At 36.0% G+C, this 12,740-nt stretch overlaps 1 pseudogene; it reads right to left on the bottom strand.

The window, feature by feature from the left end:
• Nucleotides 1-1,054: 1,054 nt before the first annotated feature.
• Nucleotides 1,055-2,287, bottom strand: LOC103217494 (hsc70-interacting protein pseudogene; annotated as a pseudogene).
• Between the last annotated feature and the right edge of the window lie 10,453 nt (nt 2,288-12,740).

The following is a 12,740-nucleotide window of genomic DNA, read 5'->3' as shown; positions in this document are numbered from 1 at the left end:
TCTTCAGAATACAAACATGAATACTACGAGATAAACTCTAACTGCACTACGTATTTTCTAAGTAGAAGACCAAACACCAAACGGAATCCCTCTTTCCAACGTCTTTCGATATGACAAGATTTTGCCAGAGTGGAAGTCTAACACTTAAAAAAGCATTCTCATGGCCAAGTAAGAAAATACAGTTATTGTGGGTATTACAATATATTTACCATATATATTACATATTGAATTAAACTCAGCATTAAATATGCTTCTAAAATTATGCTGTTAATGATGATAGCAGTGATGATCCTTGTTGAGAAAGCCTATCTTTAGCACAAGAAAAGGGAGAAATATTTAACAAGCAGAAAGCAGACACAGAGTTGGGCATTTTTATTTTTTTGACTAGGAAAGATAATTTTAAGCAATGAAATATACAAAGCAAAATAATCCCTTATTTCCCCTATGTGGAAATAATATGAGACATTTATTAGATATACTGGACAAGAACAGAACTAAGTACTCCAACTCTACTGCAGGATTACAAAAAAATCATCCCTTCACCACCGTATAGGATTTAAGGGCAACCTGCCCAATGATGCATGTTATCTAAAACACAGCAAGATTGCTGCTGCCCTGCCAAGTACCTCCAGTTCCTACCCAGGTCCTACTGAAATGGTGGTGGTCCCAACTAGTTTTATTGATATAAATCTTTAAAGAAAAAGATAAAGCATTTAAAAAGACAAATCAAGATACTTCAGGAACTACATATCCAACACAAACTTTATCCTCAAATGAGTTATGTTTGCCTTGTACTAAAACACTTTTATCTCACTCAAATTAGAGCAATAATATTCCATACATACATGTCTTCCCTGCCCAGTAATTAAAAGAAAAAATCCAAAATGATTAGTAAAGAAAAATATAAAAATTAACAGATGCTTTAAATTTATTTTAAATAGTTTTAAGGTTTAACAGGTGTTTAAAGTTTGTAATTCCTAGTAGGAAAACATTATCTGAATGAATACCCTAATGGCAAACCACTGTAAAATGCTTCAGCTGCATTTCAAGGAGAGGGGTAGGGATTATCTTCAAAGCACCTCGGCTCTCTTGATGAGAAGGTCAGAGGTACACTGGTTTGTATTATTGCGACATCCATAAGGTGATCTAGGTTGCTTTTCCTTCAGCAAGGGCTTTATTTATCAGAAGGGCATTATGCTTGACCTCCAAATTTGGCTGACAATTTACTGATAAGATTCATAACCTTTGGGTTGCTCTAGTATTTTGACATATTTGCTGCGTTCTGAGCCACATCCTGGAAAGCCACCATAACTTCTGGATCCTGCATGGCTGCAAGAACCTCTGGATCACTAAGAATTTGATTGAGTCCAGGCAATCCGGCTGTTCCAGGCATGCCCCCTCCCATTCCAGGCATTCTTCCAGGAAAATTACTAGACGTTCCCCTAGGAAAGCCACCTGGAAAAGAACCATACTGGGCTCCTGACTGTTGTCTGACTTCTTCCTTCCTCTGGGCTCTCTCATGCTCTTCTCGTGCCTTCTTAACTCTTTCTATTCTTTCTCTGATCTCTCGCTCTTCACATTTTTGCTTATACTTTCTCCAATGTTCTGCAATTTTCTCTGCCCTAGGTTGAACTTCTTTCAGCATTGCACTAGCATCTTCATCATAATCCAATTTACAGCCAAGGGCAAGATGATGGGCTCCTTCCTCCCAGTGGCCTAGAAGCCTGTGTGCTTTCCCTCGCTATTTGCAAGGCTGAGCTGAATCAGCTCTGTCACAGTCTCGGATGGCAGCATTTGGCTTCTGTAATTTGACAAAGACACTGGCCCTCTTGGCATACAAAATGGCCAAGGGAGGATTCAGCTTGATGGCATCTGTGAATTAGTCAATGGCTTTCTGCAGTTCACCATCATTTAGGGCTTCAATAGCAGCCACTTTCTTATCATTTGCCTGATCCATCATATCCTCTGTTATCTCTGCATTTTCATCTCCCATTTCTTGAGGGGCATCAGTGTCTGGTTCAATCACACCTTCATTATCAATTTCTAGATCACTTTACTCAATTGATGGTTTGTCTGCCTTTAAGTCTTCCTCCACTTTCTTACCATCAGGTTTTTCTTCTTTGGTATTTTCTTCTGATTTAGCTTTCTGAGTAGCAGGTGGTACTTTACCCCCCATACTCTCCACCCACTCCCTCAGGAAGCACATTTCCTCGGTGTGCAGAACGCTTGGATCCTGCTTACACATTTTCACAAAGGCCCGAAGCTTGTTCACTTTGCGGGGTTCCATGTTCAGAAGGCGGTGGGCGAAGCGGAGGGACTGCGGCCAGGTTCCAGGGCCAGGCGCTGGCTTGGCATGACCGTGCAGAAGGGGACGGCTGCTGAGAGTCAGAACAGACTCAGATGGCTCTTATTATTTTGAGGTATGTTCTTTCAATACCCAGTTTATTAACGGATTTTAGCATGGATTTCGATTTTTATTGAAAGCCTTCTCTGCATCTATTGAGACAATCATGTGTTTTTTTGTCTTTGGTTCTGTTACATGACAAATCACATTTATTGATTTGCATATTTGCATCCCGGGGATGATGCCTACTTGATCATGATGGATAAGCTTTTTCTTGTGCTGCTGGATTCAGTTTGCCAGTATTTTGCTGAGGACTTTTGCATTGATGTTCATTAAGGATATTGGCCTGAATTATCTTTTTTTGTTATATAACTGCCAGGTTTTGCTTATAAGGATAATGCTGGTGTAACAGAATAAGTTAGGGAGAAGTCTCTCTTTTTCAGTTTTGGAATATTTTCAGTAGGACTGGTATCAGCTCTTCTTTGTACATCTGGTAGAATTCAGCTGCGAATTCATCTGGTCCTGGACTTTTTTTGGTTGGTGAGCATACAAAATGGTCAAGGGAGGATTCAGCTTGATGGCATCTGTGAATTACAGCCTCAATTTCAGAACTTGTTATTGGTCTGTTCAGGGATTCAATTTATTTCTGGTTCAGTCTTGGAAGGGTGTATGGGAGCGTAAATTAGTTCAGCCATTGTGGAAGACAGTGTGGTGATTCCTCCAAGACCTAAAGACAGAAACACCATTCAACCCAATAATCTCATTACTGGATATATACCCAAAGAAATATAAATCACTCTATTGTAAAGACACATGCACACATATGTTCATTGTAGCACTATCCACAATAACAAAGACATGGAATCAACCCAAATGCCCATCAGTGATAGACTGGATAAAGAAAATGTGGTCCATAGACACCACAGAATACTATGCAGCCATGACAAAGAATGACATCATGTCCTTTGCAGGGACATGTATGGAACTGGAGGCTATTATCCTTAAACTAATACAGAAACAGAAAACCAGAAACGGCATGTTCTCACTTATAAGTGGAAGCTAAATGATGAGAACACATGAACACATAGATGGGAACAATATACACTGGGGCCTTTCAGAAGGCAGAGGGTGGGAGGAGGGAGAGGATCAGGAGAAACAACTAATGGGTAGTAGACTTAATACCTGGGTGATGAAATAATTGGTACAACAAACCCCCATGACACAAGTTTACCTATGTAACAAACCTGCACTTGTACCCCTGAACTTAAAGGTTAGAAACATTCCAAATGTAAAAAATATATATATATAATATAAAATTCACCCGCTTTGTATATACAATTAAATGATTTCAGTAACTTTACTAAGTGTGACGACCATCACCGTAAGTCAACTTTGGAAGATTTTCCTCACCCTAATAACAGCCATCATGCCCATTTAATTAAGTCTCATTTCCACAGTGGCTACATGGTGTTCTGCAAAATGGATATACCACAATTTTATTTAATATTAAGTCTAAAACATCTAGAATGTTTCCTTCTTTTCCAAATTCAAAATAAACTTTAATAAATATCTTTATAGTCAACCAAAAAAAATACCATAATCTGGGTGACTTAAAAATAACAGAAATTTATTTCTCATATCTCTGGAGGCTGTGAAGTCTTATAATAGATTCAGTGTCTGGTGAAGGCTCTCTTCCTGGTCATAGATGGCACCCTCTCACTGTGTTCTCACATGTTGGAAGGAGCAAGGAAACTCTCTGTGCCTTTTATAAAGGGCACTAATCTGATTGATGAGGGCTTTGCTCCTGTGTTCTAATCACTTCCCAAAAGTTCTACCTTCAAATATTATCATATTGGGGATTAGGTTTCAACATGTGAATTTTGGAGGGAATACGAACATCCAGACCATAGCAGACACATTATCAAGTAATTACTGTTTCTTCCATCCTGTTGAGAAATTCTGAGAGATATAGTAGGGAGATAGAGTAGAATATCTTAGACTTATCCCAACTGAAGGAAGAGGTGACTGGTATTGTCATTGGTTTATATTTATTTCAGCCATTCTGATGGGCGTATGTTTGTATTATATTGTCCTTTCCCTATTCTTTATATTTTTTGTCCTTCTCATTTTGATGTTTTTTATATATTTGGAGTTCTATACATATTTGGATCTCTCTTTCTCTTCCTTTTAAGATGTGTGTGTAGCCAATATCTCTCCCATTGTATGTATTGACTTTCACACTTTTAATGTCTTTCGATTAATAGAAGTTTTACATTTTTAATAGAGTTCAATTTATCTATATTTTCTTTTATGTTTAGCACTTTTTTGGTCGTGTTTAAAAACTCTTTGCCTACTCAACACCATTTGTTAAAAAGACAATTTTTTTCCATTTAGGTTCTTTCACTTACTAATATGCATTTAAGATTTCTCCAAATCTTTTCAGGACATGATAGCTCACTTTCTATTAGTGCTGAATAATATTTCATTGTCTAGTTGTACCACAGTCTGTTTGTTCATTCACCTACTGGAGGACATCTTGGTTGCTGCCAAGTTTTGGCAATTATGAATGAAGCTGCTATACACATTCTTGTGCAAGGTTCTGTGGGGAAATAATATTTCAAATATTTTCCATAAATACCAAGGAGCACAACTGATGGACCATAAAGTAAGAATAAGTTTAGTTTTGTAAGAACTGCCAAACTGTCCTGAAAAGTTGCTGCAGCATTTTTTATTTTTACCAGCAAAGTCGCTGCAGCATTTTTTATTTTTACCAGCAAAGTTGCTTCCGTTTCACATCTTCCTCAGGATATATAATGCATGACTGCAACTATATGACATTCAGGTAAAGGCAAAACCTTGAAGAGTAAAAAGATCAGTGGTTGCAAGGGGTTGGGGAGAGCGAGGCAGGAATAGATCAAGCACAGAGGATTTTAGGGTGGTGAAATTACCCTGTGGGATGCTATAATGGTACATATATATCATTATGAATTTGTCTAAACGCATGGAATGTACAACACCAAGTGTGAACTTTAACAATGTGCCAATGAAGATTCACCAATTGTAACAAGTGTCCACCGTGACATGGGATGTTGACAGTAGGAGAGGGTGTGCATGTGTAAGGGGCAGAAAGTATATGGGAACTCTGTTCTTTCTACTCAATTTTGTGGAGAATGTATAACTGTTCTAAAACATATTAATACACATATATGTATATTTTATAAATGAATATGTATACAAATATAAATAGTGGGTTACAATTACATATATATCCTATTATTTGCTCACTGAATAGTAGCAATTTGTCACAAATCATGTGACCATATTGTGGGGGTGAGCTTCTAGACTCTCAAGTCTCTTATTTTATTTTGTATCGTTGAATCAATAGCACACTGTTTTAATTACTATAGAACTATAATAGGTCTCAATAACTAGTGATGTTTTTTTTTTCTATTACACATGATTGCTGGAGGTAATTTGGAGACACTATTGGTCAGGTTATTGCTCAGATTCATCCAATTTTCTGAGAGTTTTTGTTTAGTTTTGTTTTTGTTCTTTTTTTCCCTTTAGTAAATATCTGTAGAATTTTGCCAAATGCTTTTTATTACATGTATTGAGACATTTGAATATTTTTTTCTCTTAATGTTGTGAATAATGTTGGCTGATTTTAGAAATTAAATCCTTCCCTGAATTGCTGAATTAAAATTACATTTGAATGGTATTTCTATTCTTCTACAACTCTTTTAAATTTTATTTTCTGTTATTTCTCTAACTCCTTGAGATTACTGCTTAAATAATTGTGTTGTCATATATCACTGGATTCAATTTTCTACTCTTGCTTAGGGTTTCTGTGTCTATATTCATGAGGATTACTCTAATTTAATCCTTCTTGTTACATCCTTGTCAGATTTTGGCATCAGTTTATATCTTGATTAGCAGTTCTAGAAGTTTAATCTGTTTTATTATTCTTTTAAAGAGCCAAAGCCTGACTTTTAAATTGTTTTCATTGTGCATTTTGAAAATAATTTATATTCTTCGCTTTTTTCCTTTATATCCCATACATTTTAATTTGTTATTCTTTCTCTAGCTTCTTGAGTTAGAAAATTATATATATTTTTTCTAATTTATACATTTAAAGCTACAAACTTGTTCTGAACCATATGTTAGCTGCATTACACAAGTTTGATATATCTTGTCTTCATTAAAATAAAAGTGATTTTTAATTGATACATAACAGTTGTATATATTTATGGGGTACATGTTATATTTTGATACAAGCATACAATGTGTAAAAATCACATTAGGGTAACTGGGTAATGTCATCTCAAACATTTATAATTTCTTTGTGTTGGAAACATTCCAAACCTTTCCTCATAGCTATTTAAAAAATATACTGTAAATTTTTGTTAACTGTAGTTGCCCTAGTGGACTACTCAACATTATAACTTACTTCTTTTATCTAAGTATATTTTTAACCAACCTTACTTTTTGAATTTTTGTTGTGATATTTTCTTTTGCCTATGAGTAAGCATGTTGCATACCTTTTTGATAGATAGGATATATTTTTGTTATTTTGTTATTGACTTTTAACTTAATTCCACTCTGGTAAGAGAACATAATCTAAATAACTTCAATGTTTTAAAGATTTTTGGGGTTTCTGCATGTCTCAACATCTGGCCACTTTTGGTAAATTATCCGTTAGCATTTGAAATTAAGGTAAGTTCTGAGGTTGCTCGAGACAGTATTTTACGTAGGGAATTTGTTAATTATGTTTGTTAGATCTTCTAATCTATAGGATAGAAGATTAGTTCTTGTCTACTAATTGTAACAGGTATTTAGAGACGTTTGTTAATGCCTTCCACTTTTATTATTAATTGCCTATCCTTTCTAATTCTGACGATTTTTGTTTTAAGTATTTTGAAGTTTCTTTATTTAATGCAAGCAGATTTAGATTGGCATATTGTATTTTTCTATTAACACATTTATCATTGATATAAAATTTTTTCACCGGGCGCGGTGGCTCACGCCTGTAATCCTAGCTCTTTGGGAGGCCAAGGCTGGCAGATGACCTGAGATCAGGAGTCAGAGACCAGCCTGACCAACATGGTAAAACCCCGTCTCTACTAAAAATACAAAAATTAGCCCACCGTGGTGGTGTGCGCCTGTAATCCTAGCTATTCCAATGACTGAGACAGGAGAATTGCTTGAACCCGGGAGGCAGAGGAGCAGTGAGCCGAGATCGCGCCACTTCACTCCAGCCTAGGTGACAGAGTGAGACTCTGTCTCAATAAATAAATAAATAAATAAATAAATAATAATTTACAGCAATTCTTCTTTACACGAAGCACATTGTTTTTTTTAGTATTAGTAAAGCTACCCACCCACACATTTATTGTCTTAGCCTCAATTTTACCAGTATATCTTTCATTCCCTCATTTTCAACATTTTTTGACCGTATCTTTAACAGATGTCTCTTCTAGGCGGTAGTAGGTAGCACAGAAGGTTTTATTTGTTCACTTGTTTGTTTTCCCCATCCAGCCCCCTGTAACTATGTAAAGCTCCATTGTGTCATCTCGGGCCCTCTGTACCACTTTTCTTCCTAGGTCAATCCCAGAATTCAAGCCTCTAGGCAAGGTACAGGAGTTTACCCAGAAAGAGCAGAAGAGATTCAGATTAACTCTGAAAGACTCTAAAATTTTACTTCTTGTAGTGATTTCTGTGGATCTCTATCTGTATATACAGTAAATAATTTGACTTTTCATGTGGTTCTCAGCAGAATCGTTATCCTGTGAAGTACTCCATCTATCTGAAAGCAGAAATCAGGATGATTTTAAAAATATATTTCTAAATATTGTATAAGATGATATCAATAAAGCATTTTAAACTTGGAACTCTTACACTGGGCTAGCAGAAGAATTTTTTTTATGGAAAAGACATATGCAATGGGAAGTAAGTTAATGATTACCAGTCAGGATTTCAGAGAAAACAAAAAATAATTGAATCATAAGTCGTGTATGTTTCCATAGTCACATCATGTCTGTTACCATTTTTATGAAAATATTATGATTGTTATTGACATAATTCATAAAATACTTTTACGTGTTTATTTCAGTTGTTAATACAATATTTTGTTTCTGAAAAAATCCTTGAAAAAGCCACGTAGAAATTATGTGGCGTGTTTCTTTACATTCTGTGAAATTTAAGGTCTAAAATGAACAAAATCTATTTGATCTTTTTCAGTAGCATGAACCAGAAAGCCTAATCTTGATTATTGGCGGATGCTTCTCATACTCTTCTGTTTCCATAGGTGAAGTATTGCTACCTCAGTAGTTTCAAAGGAACAGCTCTCAGATATCACTAAAGCAAAATGCAAACCATCAGTTCCACAGTTATCAAGAGCTAATATGGACAAGTTGAAACATCTTCACATCCTTATGAGACTAAAAAGTTGTTTTGTGTAGTCTAAGTTTATTCATTTTTAGTTTAGTTTAGATTTTTCTTTTGTGGAGCTTATGGTCTTTAAGAACAAATGATTTTCTCTGTGTCTAGGCAAAATGCCTTCTATTGACCCAAGCCCTGTCTTCACTCCAGGCAAAACTACATATTCCACTTTCATTTTCTTTTATTTTTCAAATTGACATAAAAAACTGTATGTCTTCACCATGTACAACATGATGTTTTGAAGTATATATAAATTGCAGAATGATTATATTTAGGTAATTAACATATTCATTACCTCACAGGAGTATTTTTATGGTTAGAACACTTTATGTCCACTCTCTTAACATGTTTCAAGAATACAATACATTGTTATCTGTAGTCATCATGTTGTATAATAGATCTCTTAGAAATTATTCCTCACAGCTAACTGAAATTTTGTATCCTTTGACCAAAATCTCTAGTAAACTTAGGAGGGTTTGATTTATTTGAAAATTTGTGATTTTTCATGTTAAATTCTTTTGTTCTTTGGGTATTTTTTTTTTTTTTTTTTTGAGACAGAGTCTGGCTGTGTTGCCCAGGCTGGAGTGCAGTGGTACAATCTTGGCTCACCGCAACATCTGCCTCTTAGGTTCAAGAGATTCTCCCTCCCTCAGCCTCCTGAGCAGCTAGGATTACAGGTGCACACCACCATGCCCAGCTAATTTTTGTGTTTTTAGTAGAAACAAGGTTTCACCATGTTGGTCAGGCTGATCTCAAACTCCTGACCTCAAGTGATCCGCCCGCCTTGGCTTCCCAAAGTTCTGGAATTACAGCTGTGAGCCATCGCACCCAACCTTCTTTGGATATTTTTTTCAGATATTTACTCTCATGTTTTATTTTGTAAACAAAACTGGTAAAATGTATACTTTTGTTTTAAATATGTTATTATTATTAGTAAGAATATACAATTATTGATTTTTTAAAATGAGCGTCAATCAAAGTGAATAAACCTTTCATGTAATGAGTTGAATTCACAGCTCTATTTGCTTGAGAAGTAAAAAAAGACAAAACTAATGGGTGCGAAAATAAAGAATCTAGCTTAAATATAGTTTGTTAAGCCTGGGTTGTAGTTATGGAACATAACAAATGTATTCTAAAACTTACGATTATTTGATAGTGGCAGGAGACAGACAAATTCCTAGGCAGACAGGGGTGGGTCCCCGGTGAAACCTGACTTTAAAACCAAAGACAATTTAAAGCCTGAAAACGTAGCTGCCGGTTCTGGGTAGAGTCCACAATTGCAGTGAGAACTTCTTCAGTGCCTTTTAGCCAGTCAAATGGTGCTTTTTCCTGGCGTACCCATGGACCAATCAACACAAACTCCCCCATTCTGAGCCCATAAAAGCCCTGGCCTCAGACACACTTTAGGTTACCCACTTTTTGGCCCCCTCTCACACAGTGGGTTGCCCACATTGGGTTCCCTCTCACTGTCAAAAGCTTTTCTATAACTCAGCAAAATTCTTCTTCAACTTGTTCATTTTCCAGTGTCTGCATAACCTAATTCTTCTTTATTGTGGGACAAAAACCCAGAGCCCACCAAATGGCAAGTATGAAGGGGCTGTAACACTGTAATCCTCCCTCCTACTCACCAACAATGGGGAGAAAAAGCTTCTGGGTGTCACATGCCACTCCTTCATTTGTCACACTGTGGGCAGCAAGATTAAATGTAAGCTGTAACATGCACCCCCGTTTGCTGCACTGTGGGTAGTGGGAAAAAATAACTGTAACAGTCCTTTGGGGGTCAGATATCAGGACTCACTGGATGAGAGCCATAGCACCCCCTGGGTCTCTGCAGTTGCTGGCATCTCTGAGTTTTTGGGCACCACCATATTCCCCTCATCCAGACACCTGCGCCCAAGGCTGAAGCAGATCACAGCATGCCTGGCCCAGCTGCAGACTGAACACAGAGCCATGGTGGGTGTCAAATCCAGGGTGGTAGCACAAGCTGAGTGCACCCTGCCAGGCCAAGTGAATGGAGTGAGCCCAGTGGCGAGTCCAGAGCTGAACAAAGCCCAGGCAGAGGTGCTACTGGCTGCAGAGATTTCTGGCTGATGAAGCAGCACTGAAAGAATCCTGTAACATTTTAACATAGACCAATAGAACTAATAAAACCAGTAAGGAAGAGGATTTCTTTCCATTCACACAAAAATGTAGTTTTCTTTTTCTTCTTATTGCATTCAACATCTAATGGTTCTCAAATATATTTCATTTATAATAGAGCTCTCATAATATTTATTTATTATGTATTCTGATAAATAATCTGGCCAAAATAGCATTAAACAATGATCACACTTCCTCTTTAATTCAAATTATTTTACAAAATTAGACTAAACTCGAAACTTTTTTTTTAATGAGAGACTGGGTCTTCCCATGTTGCCTGGGCTGGTCACAAACTCCTGAGCTCAAGCAATTCACCTGCCTCAGCCTCCCAAAGTGCTGGAATTACACGTATGAGCCACCATGCCTAGCCAGAAACTTTTAAAAATAATTAAAAATATACATGTAGCAAAATAATGCATGCAATTGTTTACCAAATCTCTTAAGTAATTACTGTCATAGTTTATTCCTAATATGAGATACAGTCATTTGCAAAATAATATTTAAAGAGTTTTTAATAGACAATGCTGTCTCTCTCTACATATATCATGTAATCAGTAGATATTTATGAGAGGCATATTTATCAGACTGGATTCTTTTTTAAAAACTAGAATAAAAAATCCAGTTTGGCTAGTGGAAATACAAGACCATTCATTGCACTAAAAATAATAATAAACCAAAGAAAATAATAATAATAATAAACCAAAAGAAAATAATAATAACAATAATAAACCAAAAGAAAAACCACCAAATACCTGCCAACAGCAGAATGATCAAATTATACTGTATGCCTTACCCTATAACTATAAAAAGAAAAAAGTTCACATATAAACATGTATGTGTATATATACATATATACATATTGATCTTTTATGTGTATGTATGTACATGGATGCATATATATACACACACATCAGGATATATCTATGTCTGACATAGAGTGAGCGAAAATCAAAATTTTTAAGATAGACAGGTAGATGGATAGGTAGTTACATAAAGTCTGGAAGATATGTATCACTTTTTTGAAAACTAATGATTACTGACTGGAGCAGTAGGGTAGAAGACAGGCTTAGGATGATTTTGTTTTAACTCTCTACATACCTGTATTGTTTAAATCACTTTTTCTCTTATCGTTAGCAAATAACAATATATTAACTGCATATAAAAACCTTTAAAAAGTTAAGAATAGCACATCAGGCATAGACAGCAATAAACAACACACTCATAGATGTTCATAGATGTTCAAAACTTAAATTTCTGTGCCAGGAAATACAAAAGCCTTGCTATCATTTGAAGTATACATTTCAAAATGAAGCCCTGATAGGAGATGGCCACTAAATGGGAAACTGCACTTACAGATTCTTGCTGAGTCACTTAGACTTTATTCGTAGGTGAAAAAGATCAATTTTTTTGACCTTAAGCAAAGGGGCAAAAGTGACACAAACAAGTTTACTCTTTCAAATTAAGCAGACCAGATCATTACTTGAAGCTATTAGATGACATAATGAACTTGGAGGTGATGGAGGATAGGAGGTTAACAAGAGACACAAGAAGTTTACTGAAATAGTGCAGGTGAGAAATAATTAGGACCTGAAAAGTGAGAATAGGTACAGATGATGAGTACAGTGTTTGAATGTTTTTGTTGTTGTTGTTTTGTTTTGTTTTTGATGACTGTGGATAACCAACGTTGATATGTTGAGCAGATTTTTGGATATATTTATGAATTGCAAGGTGAAGTTGAAGACTGAAAAAGGAAGATTTAAGCACTTTCCAGGCCATACATAGAAATTAAAGTCATTTATACAGTGAGTGAAGTCCACCT

This window comes from Chlorocebus sabaeus, chromosome 10, assembly GCF_047675955.1.
Source record: "Chlorocebus sabaeus isolate Y175 chromosome 10, mChlSab1.0.hap1, whole genome shotgun sequence".
Taxonomy (NCBI): Eukaryota; Metazoa; Chordata; class Mammalia; order Primates; family Cercopithecidae; genus Chlorocebus; species Chlorocebus sabaeus.
This window is presented reverse-complemented; position numbering and strand designations above follow the sequence as displayed.